This window comes from Schistocerca piceifrons, chromosome 4 (assembly GCF_021461385.2).
Source record: "Schistocerca piceifrons isolate TAMUIC-IGC-003096 chromosome 4, iqSchPice1.1, whole genome shotgun sequence".
Lineage (NCBI taxonomy): Eukaryota > Metazoa > Arthropoda > Insecta > Orthoptera > Acrididae > Schistocerca > Schistocerca piceifrons.
The window spans coordinates 638,504,026-638,523,821 of NC_060141.1; positions in this window are offsets into that span (position 1 = coordinate 638,504,026).

Consider the following 19,796-nt stretch of genomic DNA (forward strand, 5'->3'; position numbering starts at 1 on the left):
ATAAACAGCAACTCTTTCATACAACAGAGGGCAGGAAGTCTTTTTAAAGCAGCATTCTTGCTAATTTCTACATGTTTGTACATGGTCACTTAATTAAATGCCAGGACTGAAGTTCTGCATGAGAAACATGTGGCACAGTTATTTGAACAAATACGAAGCTATGTAGACTGAAGTTTCCTGTATAACTGCTCTCTCTCTCTTTTAAATCAAGCAGTTGCCAACCACGGTAACATTCTTCTGTATCAGTTTACATTCATGCCCATGCTCATCTAATTTGGCCCCATCAGACTTCACGTTCTTCTAACGCAAATCTGCCCTCAAGGATGAGCCACATATCTGGGACCACGAAAGGTATTATTTTGAAAAAAAAAATACAATAATAATTTGATCATAATTTTCTTTTTTATTTTGATTCCCTCCCACAACTAATTGAACCTACTGTGTATTAGCCTATGTAAAGAAAATATGTATTATGTAGTGGTATGTTGGTAATTTAATGTTAATACAAAGTGTAGGATAAGTTTCTAACTGTGGTTCCTGTTTTTTAGTCTTCATTTGAAGAATAAATATGTTCTGTTTAAGTACCTGGTGTTATCTGGAGAGATAAACACCAAATGCAAAGGTTTATTAATCTGCAACAGAGTTTATGTACTAAGAATTTCTTTGATGATCAGAATAATGGCAAGATTTATGAGTATTTCACCTGAAAATGGCTGAACCTGTTTTAGCCTGTATAACAAGTCTGTATAGTGACTGAAACTGGTGGGAGGAAGTACATCACATAGATTTCAAAGCCATATTTTTGTTTTGTGGTGACTTTTTTGTATTATCTGACAAGGCATGTAGAAGTTTCATTGCACATTGTATCTCACAAGCAGCAGTGTGTGTCAGCAAAGGAAGAGAGGGGTGCATCACACAGCAGTTGCTCAATTTTTTTTGTTTTGAAAACTGAGAAACAATTTCATGCTGCAATTTGGAGATCTGTGATTCAATGTTATCTTCCTTTTCAAAAGTCCCTTGAGTAACAAGCACAAAAAAAGAAACAAATTAGTCACTCCCTGGCAACATCACACTAGTACTACTTTCTGGCCTTTGTAATGGCCGCTGCTTGATGATGTTGAAAACTCACATTTCTTCAGCAATGCCATATCCAGCTGAAACTAATCAATGATGATTATCAAACAGTGAGGAAGCTGACTTCATTGTTTCACACTCTATTCCTAATGGTCCCAGAAATTGTCTATGAGATTAAGATCTTGTGATAGGGGTCCCAATTGTTCATCAAACCAGGAATGTATGCGGAAATCCATTGAAAAGGGCCATTGTTATCTTGGAAGACAGAAATGTCCACATCTTGCGGATGCCAAAGAAGGGAACACTTGTCACCAATAATGTTGGAATAAACATTATGATTTGTATTTACAGTAACCTGAATGAGTGAGACCCTTTCACGGCACAAAAAACACTCCCAAAATATCACAAATCAACCTCCAACCTGAAAAACTCTCTCCACACACTGCAGTGTGTTCAACACCTTGCATCACTGGAAAAGAGGAAATCTTGAATCTCCATCCTATACTACATGTCTCCTGTCAAAACAGCCCAGTTTTTGTGTTGTTTAGCACCTTGAAGACCTGCAGTTTCATATGCAAATGTCAGCAATAGCCTTTTGCAAAATACATGACTCCAAACGTCCCAGTTTATTATTGAAGTACAACACTCAAAGTATTGACTGTTGTGCCATTTCTTTATGTGATGTGGGACTTTATTCCACTTTCTGTGCATTTATCCACTCCATCTTTCCTTATAAATCATGTCTATATTAAAAGAATACAACTTCCATCCATCTAGATGAACATGTTCTATTTCTGTAACTCCTGCACAGAGTTTTAACCTGCCAGGAAGTTTCATATCAGAGCACACGTCACTGCAGACTGAAAATTTCATTCTGGAAACTATTTTAATTGTTTCAACTGTGCGTGCCTTAATTTGGCAGCTCTGTTTTGCCCTACCTTAATTTAAACAAAAAGGACTTAGTGAAAGTAATGGAAATTGCAGAGATTAGACACAGTGCTCTGATTACACTGAATGGTTTTAAAAACTGGTTGTTCAAGTAACCTCTTACCATAAACATTCAAATGCAGACCAAGCCACTTGTGGTGTGATGAACAGTGGCAGATACAGAAAAACCTCAAGGAGGGGCCACTAAAGATACCTTGAGCTACCTCTACATTTATCGTAATAAAAAATAAAGTCACATGCAAAGTTTAAGAAAGTTTTATTTAAACTGATTATATAGATATACAGTTTAATATTTCTGCTTCTGAATGTAAACTAGTTTCTTATTCGGCGAATAGTTCGTATTTATAAGGCTACATATCAAAGGTTCTCTGTACAAGAAAACAGTAGAATATTCATGACTTTTCTTGAACAAATGCCAGTCAGAATAACGTATCGCGATCACTATAATGGCCATGGCTTTCCTCATAGGTATGTATTAGCTATCTATGTGCCACACAGAAATGTATAAAATATGGCGACATGGATGGGTGTGCTATATAGGGAAGTACAACCACTCGATAACTCGATTCAGTCGAGTCGGCTGATGAAAGAAACGAATAAATAGCATGCGGGCTGACTGGCAGGGGCAGAGCTGGTGGCAATGTGTGCCCCCCCCCCCCCCCCCCCCAATGTATCCGGCACTGGTGATAAGCAACACATCAGTCATCCATGTGTGAGATTGACAGCTACCATTCCTTTAAGTACCTATGTACAAAGGTTATAACAGAATTCCTGGTATCTAATTAATAACTCTCACAAAATCAAATTTCCTTATTCAGACGGAATAGTACCATCTTGTCAGAGTGTAAAATGGTCACTTTGGAGGAGGCTGCAGCAACAGAACTGAACCATGATCTTCGTACTGTACCAAACTATTTTCTGCCTGAAGTTAACCTGTTTGAAGAGGCAGTTAGAAATGAAAATTAATCAGTTGACTCTTTGTTGAACTGTAGTTTTGCCTCACAACTTCAGTGGAAACAAATTTAATTTTCTGAACCTCAAGTAAATATTCAAAGAATGTCATGAGTACTCTTGTTGTTACATTAATATTGCCTCATCTGTACTTCCAACTTTTCAAAAATATGAGTGGAAGTAGTCAAGTAGAAGGAACTCTAATGATAATTTATTTGTGGGAGTACTTAACTGTTTATGTATTCTTTTCCACTTCTGGTATCTTGAGTGCTGACAATCAGTTCAATGGTCTGTCGATGTTAAAATCCTCTCTGCCAAAATGTTTATCATTATAAGCAGCAGTCATATTTGGGCCATCCCTATTGCCAAACATCTGAGCCTGCAAATATTCTTCCTAACGATACATTTCACAATGAGCAGTCAGGCTCATTCTAAGATCTGTTCCAAACAGCTGAGAATTTTAACAACACCAGATGAGTACATTTACCAATCAGTTGCCCACATCAACAATAACATTTATAACTGCTGCACAAACAGCTCTGTCCATGATGATTGAACAAGAAGTAGACTGAACTTAACATTTACCAATAAACCTAAAACTCAAAACAGCTTTTTCCATCAAGCAATAAAACTGTACAACAAATTATCTCAGGATATTATAAAGATTCTAAAAAGCAAACTTATTTGAAAATGCTGTCAAAAAATACCTGTTAACCCAAACACTCTATACAATGAAGGACTACTTAGATAACGGAGCAGAAGTGTCACAAATGTAACGCAGATGATAATAATGATAATAAAATGTCTAACATATCACATAACACTTTCACACTATTTTTTTCCTTTTCTGATAAAAAAAATGCTCCCAAAGCAATGCAATTTGTAATACAACACCTTATTCTCATTCTGAGCTCAAAGTCTCACTCATTTTAGAGAGATGCTGGCTCAGTTTTTCAGGCTAGCAAATGGGGAGTTATGGTACACAAAATGGAAAGCAGGTATCATTGCTATGGTCCTGACATCAGTTGATAGCATGTGTAGTGTTATGTTATAAAACAGTGTGGCACTATCCTTTTGCATTATTAAGTAACTATCTTTGTAAAAAAAGTACTGTATGCTAGGGATAAATTGATTGAAATAGCACTGTTTTAAACAGACTGATCTTTTATTTGGGAGGGGGCCTCCAATCTCCATTTGACCATCCTAATTTAGGTTTCATTTGTTTTCCTGTAATTACTTCAAACAAATACTGTGATGTCCTTACTATAATACCATGGTCGACTACCTGTTCCATCCTTGTCATGCCAGACCTGGTAAGTACGTAAATGCTTACGTTGCTGTTGTTCGTAAACTGTATGCCAAGACATGTCCAATATCCTTGTAAAAGTGATCTATGATGATGACACTGATTACTACTACGTACACCACCACCACCACTACTACTACTACTACTACTACTACTACTACTACTACTACTACTACTACTACTAAATTTGTGTCAAACTACTGGTTTGTGTCATAACACTTTGTGCATGCTGTTCACAGGCATTTCTAGCTGTGAAGCAACAGCATCATTTTATTAAACATTTTCTCATACATTATTCTTACCGCGGGTTTCATTTTCTCCCGTAGTCAACCACTACACTGAGAACTAGCCATTTTCATTCACACACTGAAATGTTACCAACTCATAACATCTCAAGAACCGATTTGCTTTTCTCTGAAATGACCCATGCCTTGAATTTTTTTCTTGGCTCAAAATGGCAGGTATTTCCATTCTGATAACTGTGTTTTACTTTTTGGTTCACATTTATATATTCTGGATAACATCAGCAATCTGTTATTTAGTGATTCTGACTAAGAATTTTTGCAGTACATAATTAGAAAAATGTGTTGTACGATGTAAAATTATTGGATGGGCTGGGCACTGGTAACTTAAAATAGAAAAAAAAACACATTATTACTTTCAAACACTTGCGTTTCATGGGGAGTACAACTTTTATTCATAAGCAGCACATAACAAGCATGTAAAGTCCATTCAGTGCAATTCTTAGTACAAAGTCAAATTTTAGCTTTCTGTTTTTCAGTGACTATTTTAACTATTCATGTCACACTTTTCAGTTTCCGTTTTTTTTGCCTATCATGTTAATCATTTATCTTAAAACTTCTCTGATGACCAACTGGCATGAGCCAGACAATGGAGACATACAGGAAACATTTTTTTTGATGAAAGTAACAAATATTACTTCAAATAAGATGCATCAAAAACTAACACTCTGCATTGTATATGTAGGAGATACAACACAGCCACATTTGTATAGCAAAGTACTTCCATTAAAAGTAAAATATAAAAACCGTATTTCTGCATAACGCAGCTGTATCTAAATGATGATGTCACACAGTTCATGCCAGTCACAGCACTGAGGTAAAAGTGATACATTTCAGAAATCACTAAAATATTCAAAACTGTTGTTGCACAATAAACAAAATAATGAAATAAAAATAAAAGCAGTGAAATCAATACTTTAGGTATTTCTAATGGGGCAAGTTGTATACATGTTACTAGTGAACTTGTATCCACCACTGAAGCAGTACCCTAACATTAAACTGTGAAAATGTTTTAGCGAGTCATATAGGCATAATTTACTATCAGTTTTGCTGAAACTATGAACTACTAAACTCAGTAGTTGTCAGTATACTTGATTTCACATGGCAAATCTCCTATTATTGTATGCGTAGTGTTCTGTTAAGGCACCAGAGTGAATTTCAAGCTGTAAAGGAAACCCCAGTTCAAATGTAACATTTTCCCCAGATAAAAAGCCTGATATACAGTTTTGGTTTCATCCTAACCAAACAGAAACACTCCTTGTTTGATTACTGTGAAATATGCACAAATTAAACAACTAACAACATTTACATCCTTATGGAAGAAGTGTAATAAAAATATAACTCCATTAACAGTGATCTGTATCCTGTTTCTCTTCACACATTCTTACCGAGCTTTACAATATAATCATACAATAACATTATAAATTTATTCCAACACCATTTATATCAAGACTGATTTCTCACCACTGAAATTTCTTGTAGTACTAACTATAAAATCAATACTTTCTAACCAACAACGTGGACCAAGCGGCATGCATTTTCTGAACACAAGCTTGGACACACAGTATTCAGTTCCCATTAAAATGCTTAATAAAATATATATATTGTGTGTGATGTAAATATATTTGTATATTATATATATATATATATTATATTTATCTCATAGACATCTATCAGAAATCCATGCTATATTTCTGCACTAAAACAATTGAACTGTTTGGCGTAGTATATTTTAACATATATACATTTTTATTTTGAAGCTATTCACATAAACAAAATCCAACCTCAACATATCCAACATCAACTTTTAAAAAGTAAAGCTAGATATTCTATTGACAAAGTTATCTGTTAATTATGATTCACGAGTTTTAAAACAAAAATGTGGAAACAATATTACAGGCGAGAACTTTATCTACAGAATACAATGAAACAATAACATGCTTATTTTGTATCAGCTTCTTGCTGACAAATAGTCAGTGATCAATTACTTACAACATACATGAAAAAGTTTATACTACTTTTCAACAACATGAATTAATAACATGAACATTTATACTATGTTCAACACAGACCAATGCGCCCACTACACAAAGTGATTTAAGTTTTAACAAAGAGACGATTCCCCTTTATACACACATCTATACTAATATTTTGTACAAAATATCAGCTACACCAATTTGGTTTTGACTATATGGTAATAGCAGCACACACAGAGAGAGAGAGAGAAAGAAAGAAAGGAAAGGAAACTTAAAATTCACACCAGATTATTTTGATATTTGGGCAATAAGCTATATGTATTTACCAGTATTTACATGAAAGCATACACATACCATGGTTACACTTAAATCATGACATGATTACTTTAGGTGCTATCATAGTTGACTTTGAACATTACTATAAAAGGTTTATTTACTATTTGCTCAATTGTATTTGAATGCGTTCCTGCCAGCAGCAACGGCTTACACACATAGATAGATGCATAAAGTGTAGATATCTCTTGACACCAGTATTTCCGGCCTGCCGGTAAATAAGTTTTATGGAATATGTAAACAGAAACAGCAATAACAGTTGCTTTATATTTATGGAGGAAAAGAACATACTTTATACAATTGTTTGTCATTTATTCAAACATTTAATTAAAAATATCAAACAGCCAGAAAGAGAAAACAAAACATATATTTACGAATAATAAGAGTGAGTTCTTGTCAGAATTGATAAACACGGAGGAAACTATGGTAAAACCTAGCAAGTTTACATTCAGTGTCCTTGAGAAACCTTTCTTCATAAATTTTTTTAAACAAAGTAAACCCTTAGACAACTTTCTTTTATATTCATAATGGATACCGGTAATATCAAGGCACAGCTTTCTTGTCAATTAAGTTTGTGTACAGTTGCTCTGTCCACATGTGATAAAAGTGCTATAAGCCTTTTTTTTATTAACAATGTAACCAGGACACCAGTGGTTTCATAACAGAAATTTCTGTTAGTCTACTTCATGATTTGCTACTCACACTTGTACAGTGATTTAACAATCCTAATTTATTTGTTTTATTCACTCCCAGATGTCTTCAACATATGTATCAAACTGTCTATTTTCTCCTTCTGTATATTTGTTTCACTCTGAGAGTCTAATCAGTACCCTGTCTGTTCTATGTAAAGTGCTCAGTTTTGAACTAGCTTCCTCAGTGCATAACAATGTCACAATTAATCCTGTGTGTGCACGTGTGTGTTTGCTTCATGTGTAAATACATAAAAAGTTTGATATCATTTCATCTGAGTAAATGTTACTGGTTGGGCTTTCTCTTACAAAATCAAAGTTCTATTCGTATATATTGAATTAAAAATATATATATATTTCTGAGCATTCTAAAATCCTATACCCTGTCATCAGTTAAAACAATCACAAGTCTACACTATGATACTCTAAATTACAATAATATTATTCATGTACAGATGTGCTCATGTCTTGACTGTTCATTAACACCAGACATTAATGTACTTAGACAGTAAAATACATTGTCCCTGTATGAATTGATGCTACTTTAATGAATAAGATTTTGCATTTTTTTTAATGTGGAGGCTGGTGGTTAATAGCTGCCAGAACTGTGTTACTTATTTACCTCCTAGATAGCTTCTGCAGTTGGTGACAAAAGCTGCCTTCTTTAAAGGTCAGAAGCACATAAATTTCCAATTGCTCCATCATGTGAAAATGGTGATAGCTATGACACATGAAATAATTGCTGCCAAAAGTCATTTTGTTTCTTTTGACAAATGATATTAGTCCATTCTTGTGGCCACCTCACCTCATACTGTAAACACTGAGATAATACATTAGTTGCAACAGTTCAGCTGAATTACAATGAGTTTTCAACATATTCAGCAGTAACTATTGTGGTCACAATTGAGATGAAATAAGGTTCAACTTCCAGTTATGCATGTATAATTAAATGGAATTAAAAAAGTTAAGCATTCCATCTCATGATATTAACATATTTGCTGTGTGAGTCTACTTTGTTTTAGGAACTGCATCAATATTGTGGACAAGGTGGCCATGTTAGACTTGTGTACCCAACTACACATCTGTGAACTTTGATAGTTTGTCTCTTAACAGCATGTTCTCTTTCTTCAATCGGTCTAGCTCCTGTCGTAGGTTCATGTTCTGAAAAAGAAAATATAAAAATTAAAATCACAGTTAAAATGTAATAAGTGAAATTTGCTGTCAATGACATTATAAATTTTTAATATATGACTCTCCTAATAAACTGAATGCTTGAGTTCCAAGAATATATGCTACAGTTATGCTGCTTTCATGATAAACAGCATGTATAGTTTCCTGTTATTCATTTATCAGATGTGATGTAGCTATTGTTATATTTTATCAGGAATTACTGGTAGCATTCAACCACTTTAATTGTATTAACACAAAACAATAACATCAGCTACTGAGAATCAATTCTCTCATCACCAAGTTGGCAACATTTAGCTAATGTGGTTAAAGCATAAAAATCTATAAAAACACATTTGTGTCTTTCATAAAATGAAATAAAAAGATGTTGGACTACAGGTCTTCATCTTACTTTAAAACTGCCCAAGAACTGAGGACCCGAAACACAATATAATTTATGAAAATTTTATTTATAAACACTGCAGGTGTGATGTTAAGAGCTTTTAGTTCTGACTATTGACAACTTGATGATGAGAGCACTGTCTCCTGAAAAGTAGTGTTGAATTGTGTTAAGTACACTACATGAAGTTGATTGCTTCCAGTTATTACTGATAATGGAAGATTTGTTCTGATTACTACATTATACATAACAGTAACAAAATGATCAATGGTCTGACTATCTGCTACATTGCAGAAGCATTATGTGTTAGACGGGCACATAAATAAAAACTGGAATGTCGTAGCTTAAGTTGTAAATGTTTGGTCTTATTCAGAGCACACAGACCTGTACATACACACAAATCTACACTCTCCCATCAAAGAAAGCCGACTAGATTTAATAGAACGAGTGGTTATCTTCAGTTACTTCTATTCTGACAACTATTTTGCAGTTGTGTATAGATGTGATTACAAGTTCCATTTATTAATTTCATCAAATGGAAGAATTTAACTGCTTTCAAATAATTTTAGATATCTTGCATATTAACATGTAATGTCAGAAAAGCAGAACCTAGTATAGTCATTCTGCAAACCGAAGAGTGAATAGGCAAGTCCCCACTCTGTCTATCCAGCTGTGTCACAAAGAGCACCTACAACCTTTCCCACAAACTTACATAGACCATTCCAAGTGCACCTTTTGTATCAGTGGTGACACATTGTGCAGGCTCACTCAGGGAGTGTTTATTTTTTGCTTAACATGTTAAAACTACACAAAATATACCAGAAATGTGCATAAACAGAATCTACATAAATCACAGAATGCTGCACTGAAATTGATTCTTAGTCATCCTCTACAACAGGTATAGTGTTCTTCCGGGAAAGGCCACTACCCCTACCACAACTGCTGATTGCTCTTCAGTTTACAAACTGCATACATAACTCGAGATAAATGTGATATAACTTTTCAGTTATAGCTATGCTACAAGTATGAAATGTGTAACCTGTTTAAGTATACTTAAGCGCAGAAGCATATAATAATGCATGTGTGTTCAAACTAGAACCTCTTATAGACAGCTCTTTAAACAGATGGGCATACTGACAAAAGTCTCACAGTATGTACACCAATAAGCCAAAACATTGTGGCCAGTGCACACCGCAATATTGGATGCTACCTGGTGGCGTTGTGGGCACATGACGCAGTAACAAAAGTATGTAAATGGAGTGACACAGACAGGGATCACCCAAGCAAAGATTGCAAATGGGGAAATCCACTGAGGTAAGTGACTTTGTCAAAGGGCAGATTATTATTATTATTATTATTATTATGCAGAGTCTGTGAATGAGTATATTCCTTTATGAAGGTCTTGTCAACAGTCAATCAAAGCAACAGTCACAATTCTAGGGACGAGGGACGAGAGAGAGAGAGAGAGAGAGAGAGAGAGAGAGAGAGAGAGAGAGAGAGAGACTGACTTTGGACAAATAATGGTATGCATGAAAAAAAATTCTACTTCAGAAATCATGTAAGCTTTTATGATCCACCAACAAGCAAATAACTTACTGGGCATGACTGATAGTTCTATCCATGGTCTGCATGTTCTCAGAGGGGCTTGTAGGTAACGGAAATGTCAAGTTATAGGTCAGCTGATTTCACTGTTTTGGAACCTGCACATTATAGACTTGTAAAATGTTACTGAATTTACCTCAAAAATTAGTACAATATCCAAACTAGCAACTGAGAATGTTAGTGTCTTTGACACAATGTGACAAGATAGAAAGAGTGAAAGGCTGGAGTCCTACTTCACAAAAAATGAAAGATTGAAGAAGTGAGAATATGTAAAGTGTACAGAAACATACAGAGTTTGATGAAATGTAAGGGCAGGAGAAATGCCATAATGGTCATCATGTATCATGACTACGCATTTCTAGAGGAAAATTCTAAGAATGACATCATGCAAAAGCTAATTGTCATGGATAACAACCTGGATGTGGGAGGATAGGAGCTATTACCAGTTGCAAAGCACTCAAATGATCCACAGCAGCAAAAAAATACCACAAAATTTTTACCATTTATTGGGCACTGTAAGTTTCATTATATTTATGTATTTGTTCCATATAAAAATCACAGTAGCAAAAATTACAGAATGCAAGCATCCTCAGTCGGATGCCCACTTTGAAGACCAAAAGTTACTGTCTTATAGACAGGCAATTTTCCAGATTATTTACCAAGCACAACAAAGAAATGTCCAAAAAGAGGGTATGGAGTAACCATCATATGTAGATGTAGAAGATGAGGCTTTCAAAAACAAACATCATACTCATGTGGAAAATGTGAAGTCCCTTTGTGTGCAGCACCACATTTTAAAATTTTCTACACTGAAAATGACATGAAATTTTGCTAACATAAAATGCACTTGCTTCTTTAATACATTCTATTTCACCTTAATCCATTTAAATTTCAGTTCATACATTAAAATCCAAAAATGTGTTTTCATGAGTTAGCAAGGCATATGGTGTGTTATTGCCAGCCTACAGTAAGTGAGAACAACCCAATGAGGCACAGGTATATGCACATAAAGTACCCACTTAATCTTTGTGCTGGCTTCCAAAATTATCACCCATTTCTGGTATAGAGATGAGGCATCAGTAGTATTTGGGTAACACTAATTGCATATTATTGGAACATCTTGAACTTACATAATATTAGTGACTGGACAAATTTTCACTCTCATGTGGAAGTCATGTAGAAACATGGACAATGGAAGTCTGTAGGTGGAAATAATTTCCATGCACACAAAAATGGCTATTTTCCTATTTAAACATGTTAGACATTGTGAATGTATGTTCTTCTTACGTTATTAACATCTAATGTATTAAAGGCGTAACATAGAAGTACCAAAATTTACCACGAAGTATAATATACAGTTAATGTGTAAAAAATTGAGATATTTTTGTAACTGAATGTAATGTGGAAATCACATTCACACTCCAGCTGTATGTAAGTACTATAATACATTATAACACATGTCACTCAGTAACTTCCAACTGTTTCAGTTGGGTCTATGTAGTAATCATAGCACTATTTTTTATTTAAACAGTAATCTCCAACTCTGAGCACTAAAACATGTAACTGAATGTAAATCACCTGAAGGTTGGCACAAGCCCAAAACTGGTCACACATTTAAAATCATCTTTTATTGTGACTGGTAGTGGTTATTATTCTACACCTGATATTGTTTCATGTTGTGAGAAATTTGTAAAGCCAAGTTAAATGTGTTGATGGAGATACTGAGTTATAATAGTTACATTAGGACATGAGAATATCGAACAATAAAGACAAAAACAGTGGCTTTGATGAAGTTACAGACATAATGATAGTAAGAGAAAGACAAGTGTCTTATATGAGACTGTCAGTGGACCGAGGTTGTCCAACACATTTTTCTGAATGTTTTGGTATAAGGGTCATATAGTCTCTGGTAGCTCACTACACAGTAATTACATAAATACAACTTACTCAGTTAGTCAGCCCAGTTACATTTGTTCCTGTGATTACACTTTACCAAGAATGAAAAAGCCTGTAATATGTAATCATTAAAATGTAAAATGACACAAAACACACAATGTAATTGAATAATCCTCAGACTGATGCAAAAATACTATGATGGGATTTCCATAACTATGAGAACAGCTCAGAATCATGCTGTTGCACCTCTCCTCCATTGTATCCAGTAAAACCATACACAATGTGCATATTTGACAACTCCTTACCAGTAAACTTATCCATATTACTGTCTGTCACTGTTAACATACAGCTTACAACCAGAAAAGTAAATCCAAGATGGAACTGAGCTGTAGTGTATGTAAGCTTGATGGCAAAGAGTAAAGTGGGCCTTATTACTGCCAGCAGCCAGTATTTTGAGTGAAAGAAACAAGTTTCTTTCTAAACAAGAAACCCAACACATGCTGACAACAATTCCACCATTGTGCAGATATTTTCCATGCCATACAGATACATTAAACAATTTTCATGAAAGCTATTATACTAACCATTCAGGATGTACGTAAATAGTCTCTCCTGTTCACCTTTACTTAAGATACTCAAATTTCATATTTTTCTATAAGCTGAGTGTTGATTACATCATTAGAAACATTACAGTGTTGCATCTTATGTAACTAACAACAGCTGAATAAATATGGATGTTGGCCTAAAAATACTTTCATCAATAAGATTTAAGAAGAGCTGTTGAGAGTGTTATTTAAAATTGAGGCCATTAGGGGCAGGGTACAAAGACTGGTCTGGAGATTCGGCACAGCTTTTTTGAAAGAACCATATGGCACTTGACCAACACAGATAATGCAAGGATGGGGATTTGTAGCCCTCTACTCCTGAATATGTATCCAGAGCCAAAACAACACTGCTATATGACTAGTTCACACTAAAGCATTCAAATATTCTGTTTACATGTTACAGTGAATTTATAATGTTTCTTGAGGTATACAGTACAGTGGAAGGAAAGGCTATTTTTCATTTCAGAGTTGTATAATTCCTGACAGTCTTAACTTTTTCCTTAAACAATTTGGCATTATCTGCTGACTCTGAATGCTTTCATTTTATGTACATAGATTTTCTGAAATTTATTTTCAGCTTGCATACACAGCTAAGTAAACACTCACCTCCTTCTCTAAAAATCCTGCACGCAGTGCTATTTGATTTTCCTTGACACGCCTTGCATCACGAGACCTCTTCGCTGCCAAGTTATTTTTGCGGCGCCGTGCCCAGTACTTCTCATCCTTCATATCATCCGGAACAAACTGAAAGTTAAACAGAAAATTCTATAAAATACACAAAACTGATAGCTGCCAATATAAGAGGTGTTTGTAAACAGAAATAAAAAAGTGATTGCGTCTGTTCTTTTTAAAGAAACTTTTCAATTATAACATTGATTTTAAACTATCATTAGAATCTGGTAACTGTGTGGGCTATTTACAGGTGCTGTGCACCTACAGTTAGTGGTTGGCCTACAGAGCCTGTAAAAAGACGATTAGAAGAATAATGGAGGAAGCCCAAAGTGTGATGTGTTACAAGGATATCATTAACTGCACACTAATAAAGAAAAATTTTTATCATGTATGCAGAAGACCCCACTTATCAGACAAATTATAAAATGAGAGTATTTATCCAACCCACTGATATCAGTGGATATCTAGCATCTGAATATGCTCTTTTCAGAGGTATTCACTCCTCTTTACCTGAACTGTTTACTCCAGGGTTTCTTATAACAGTATACACATCCTGAAGTAACAAATTGTCAGTAGATATTACATAAAGAACTACAAACATATGAAGATTGAAAGTAAGACCTATTATTAACTACTACTCGTTTGTATATGCTTTCTGACCTTCTGACCAGCCATCCTGATTTAGGTTTTCCGTGATTTCCCTAAATCGTTTCAGGCAAATGCCGGGATGGTTCCTTTGAAAGGGCACAGCCGATTTCCTTCCCCATCCTTCCCTAACCCGAGCTTGCGCTCCGTCTCTAATGACCTCGTTGTTGATGGGACGTTACACAACACTAAACTAACCTAACCGCCTGTAATCTGGGATACAAAATTTCTGACAGAGAATTTTATTATACGTAGTTATTTCATGCCAGCCGTTAGAGGGGTTGGCCTGGGACCAAAAACGATAATATTAAAAAGTGCATTGTAGATATTTTTACATTACAACCAAAAATAAAAAATCGAAGTTAGCAATGACATATTGAACTATCCCCTCTGCAGCACTGCAGAAACTCATTGGCCACGTAAGTTGAACTCTACTTGTTTGCATATGTTAGAACAAGCAGTCAAATTTACAGCACTGTCAGTACTATCCTTACATGTGCCAGCAAAAAGCATAAAATAATGATAGTAGCACTTGGCACAGTGGACTTTGATGCTCAGGATTTGGAAATTTACATCTAAAAGTTTCTCTACTGATTCTCACTGAAGCTCCTGTGAATGTAATCTGGGATACAAAATTTCTGACAGAGAATTTTATTATACGTAGTCATTTCACGCCAGCCGATAGAGAGATTGACCTGGGACCAAAAATATCTAGCCTGAAACGATTTAGGGAAATCACGGAAAACCTAAATCAGGATGGCTGGTCAGGAGGTCAGAAAGCATATACAAAGGAGTAGTAGTTAATAATAGGTCTTACTTTCAATCTTCATACGTTTCTAGTTCTTTATGTAATATCTACTGACAATTTGTTCCTTCAGGATGTGTATACTGAGAATGTGTATACTGAGAATGTAAATCACAAAAACCCAGAAATGTTTGGATCTCTGGATGAATGCAGTGACTGTGAGATGGAAACTACTCAAAATTTGTCAAGTAATCCATATTTTCTAAAAGAGGTACAATAGTGCTTGAGAGGTGCTTGGGTTTTGGATGGGATGGTGTGGTGTTTAACTCCACAATATCTTAATGAGGTGGCCACTTGTAATCTTCTGATGCAAATGTGCAGAGCAGTAGTGGCTCACCAATGGCTGTGAATTGGCTGTTACGTCTTCCTACAATTGTACCTAAAGATAACAAGCAGCTATCTTGCTCAAATAATTGTCAGTTTCCATAACAATGTCTGACACAACGTCAGAGAACCTTCCATGCAGTTTTTATGTCAAAAAAGCTTCAAGAATACAATAGTATTTATCACTGACACATGTGCTAACAATTATTTTCCTTTGTGGAAGGCTCTTGCTATGTTAAGTACTCCAGTAAGCCACAAGGGAATTTTCTTTTTAAGCAAACAGTAAGGTGGGTTGAGAAACGTGTTATTGGTCTGAGATGAAGGAGAGAAAATATGGCTTAGAACCGGTTGTAAGGAGGAGAGTCTGTAGTTGGAAATAAGTGGCTACCGAATCATTTGTTATGTAGTGGTGACAGATTTTACATCAAGATACATTACTTTGAATGGCTTGCATAATTTTCTGAAAATGTAAATAGCTGTTTTCACAAAAAGTAAAGATTACTAAGGTAGATGTCTCTTGTCTTTACAGTGAACATTTTAAATTATGATAGTTGGCAACCACTGTGATCATCTAGGTGAAATGGAAAGAGCATATAAACAGTTTGTACAGCCACTTCTAACCTCTCATACTGAGACTGGGAACTTACAGTGCAAACCATATGATAATTGAGAGTTGCACACTGGGTAATATATAAAAGATGTAGTGGAAATAAGAAGGCATCAGAGGATAAACTAATGACTAAGGCTTGCCTTTGTAAAATACTGGGAAGTTGTATGCTTTATTTGATGACTTTGTGGACCCTTTGTGCTACTTAGCAGTAAATGGGAGGCAGACAGTGTCAGAAGAGGAGAGGAAGAGCACAGGACAAAGTCTTATAGACTCTGCACAGAAAATGTACTGTATTTTAAGGAGAGAGACAGCTCCAAATTCTCATTTAATAGGTGACTTTCAATTGATATAAAATGCATATATTATATTTATTATACACAGTCATGTTCACACAAACATTCTGCTCTCCTACAATTAGTAAAACAGAAGACACCATATTCTGGACTTGAGGATAGAATGGGAAGCTTCTGTGGAAAGCAAATATTTATGACTTCCTGCAGAAACTGAACATTACATTTACTTTGAGAATATTCATCACAGTTCACACCTCTAGCATCATGAAACCTGTTTACTTTTCATTCTTTCATTCCTTGATGTTATGTGGGACCATATTTTGGGACAAGCCAGGGCAACAGAAAGTGAGCCACTCATCCTACTAACTTATTAATTTCAAAGGTATATGAAACAGGCAAAATACCCTCAGAGTTCAAGAAGAATATAATAATCCCAATTCCACAGACATGCGGTGAAATGTAGAACAAGTGAGGCAATACTGACCCTAAGACTTATCATAGAAGACAGGTTAAGGAAAGGCAAACCTACATTGATAGCATTTGTAGACTTAGGGAAAGCTTTTGACTGGAATACTCTCTTCAAAACTATGAGGGTAGCAGGGGTAAAATACAGGGAGTGGAAGGCAATTTACAATTTGTACAGAAACCAGACGGTAGTTACAAGAGTCGAAGGGCGTGGTAGGAAAACAGTGGTTGACAATAGAGTGAGACAGGGTTGGAGCCTATCCCCCATGTTATTCAATCTGTACAGTGAGCAAGCAGTAAAGGAAACAAAAGGAAAATCTGTAGTAGGAACTAAAGTCCAAAGAGAAGAAATAAAATCTTTGAGGTCTGCTGATCACATTGTAATTCTCTCAGAGATAGCAAAGGCATTGAAGAGCATTAGAATGGAATGGACAGGGTCTTGAAAGGAGTTTGTAAGATGAACATAAACAAAAGCAAAACTAGGATGATGGAATGTAGTCAAGTTAAATCAGTCAATGCTGAGGCAATTATGTTAGGAAACAAGAAACTTAAAGTAGTAGATGAGTTTTGCTACTTGGGCAGCAAAATAACTGATAATGGCCAAAGTAGAGAGGATATAAAATGTAGAGTGACAGTGGCAAGAAAAATATTTCTGAACAAGAGAAATGTGTTCATCAAGTATAAGTTTTACGAAGTCTTTTCTGAAAGTATTGGTATGGAGCGTAGGCATGTACAGAAGTGAAATATGGGCAATAAACAGTTTAGACAAGAATAGAACAGAAGCTTTTGAAATGTGGTGCTACAGAAGAATGATGAAGATTAGGTGGGAAGATCAAATAACTATTAAGGAAGTATTGTACAGAATTGGGGAGCAAAGAAATTTGTGGTGCAACAAGACTAGAAGACGGAATCGGTTGGTAGGACATAATCTGAGACATTAGTACTGGACAGAAGTGTGGCGGGTAAAAATCCTTTAGAGAGACCAAGATATTTATACAGTAAGCAGATGCAGAAGGACGTTGGATGCAGTAGTTGCTCAGAGATGAGGAGTTCATTAAAATCATGGTACATCTACTCACTTATGAGATTTGTAGTTAATAACACACTTTTATAATGAACAGTAATATCCGTTCTGTGAACACGAGACAGATAAATTATCTTTGTGCTGTAAACTTACTCTCAAATACTATTTACATAATATGCAGCACTCTGGAACATACAGTTTCTATGGCTTTCCATAAAAGTTGGAGGTTGTTCTTGAGAAACCACAAGTTTACAAACACAAGCTAAAGTAGATCCCCTGAATTAGTTGTGAAAGCGTCTGTGTGCACTTATGAGGTAGACTTTCACCTCACTATAGGTGAATCTCTCTCTCCTTGAAGTCTGAGTGACCTATTCTTCCAGTTCCTCTCTCCTCCCTGAGGAAGAAACTAATAGTCCTGAAAGCTAGGACACTGTCATACACTTTTCTTTTGTATGTATCTGTAATTAATACTCAATATTTTGTCTCCTGAAGATAAGAACCACCAGAAGTTCTGTCTCATAATTTAATAGTTTTCTCAAATGAAAAAATCTTTTTATATTAAGGTTCTCCTTGGAAAACTATTTGCTTAGAAATGAATTATTGCTCTATTTTCAGTCACTTGATACCACTTTAACATTCAGTGTAGCAGTATAATAATGGACTGTTATTTGTTCTGACACCATTAAGAAAAAATCCTGTCACCCACAAGTGCATACCGGTTAACGCAATTTTCGATGCACAAAATTAATAACATCTAGTCATTTCTACTTTTATGCTAGCAATGTGCCCAAAATGATCTGCCATGTGTCTTGATATTGTTACACTTGCAATGTGCTTTTCACTTGAATTACTTCTGTTGAATGTAACTACGATGGAAGAGAAATAGAATTAGCTGCAATTTGCACGAAGATGCTACGAGATGAGACGGGCATCTGGATGCCCTTTTAATGACTTTACTTATGTCTTGGCCACTTTTATTTTTCATAGTGTGGAATGTTGATGAAAAATAAAAGTGTGGTCAATACATAAGTAAAGTTATTAAAAGAAATAGAATTATTTACTATAAGCTTTCTCAGCGTCTATGTCATTCTATTTAGCACTTTATTTGCCAGTTTTGTCTGTTTGTTTTCTCCAAGTGTACTGGTGCATCTATCTATAATGCACAATGAGAAAAGATTCTTATAGTGCTTTTTTATTTTGGAAAAAAGGTAAGAGATTAGTGTATAAAGCTCATATGACACTGTTTTCTTCTTGTGTAGTGTTTCCGCGTATCTGCATCATCTGGCTGAGGCACAGAATAGAAAAGAGACAAGGACCTGCTGGCTCACCAAAAGTCTCATTTCAACTAATGGAACAAAACAAAACTCTGTTTAACTGCCAATTGTTAGAGACTTCATTACTATTGTACTTAGATGCATCTAGGGGCTAACTTATAAAGTTTAACAATTTGCAACATTGTCCTACAAGGACTTTCCTGTTTCTCATTTGGTCTTAAAAATTAAGAGCATTCAAACAACAGTGCACAGTTTTGGCACAACGGAAAAGTAATTTGTTATTAAAAATGCACATATTTACAGGTACCTGCTTTCTGGACTTCTTGATCATCGGTTGTGGTTTCAGCTCTTCGTCCGAAAAGGCTCTCGTCCGAGGATCGAAATCACGACCAGATGACGCCAGGGACAGTGCTGAGGACAAAACTAAAAGTTTGA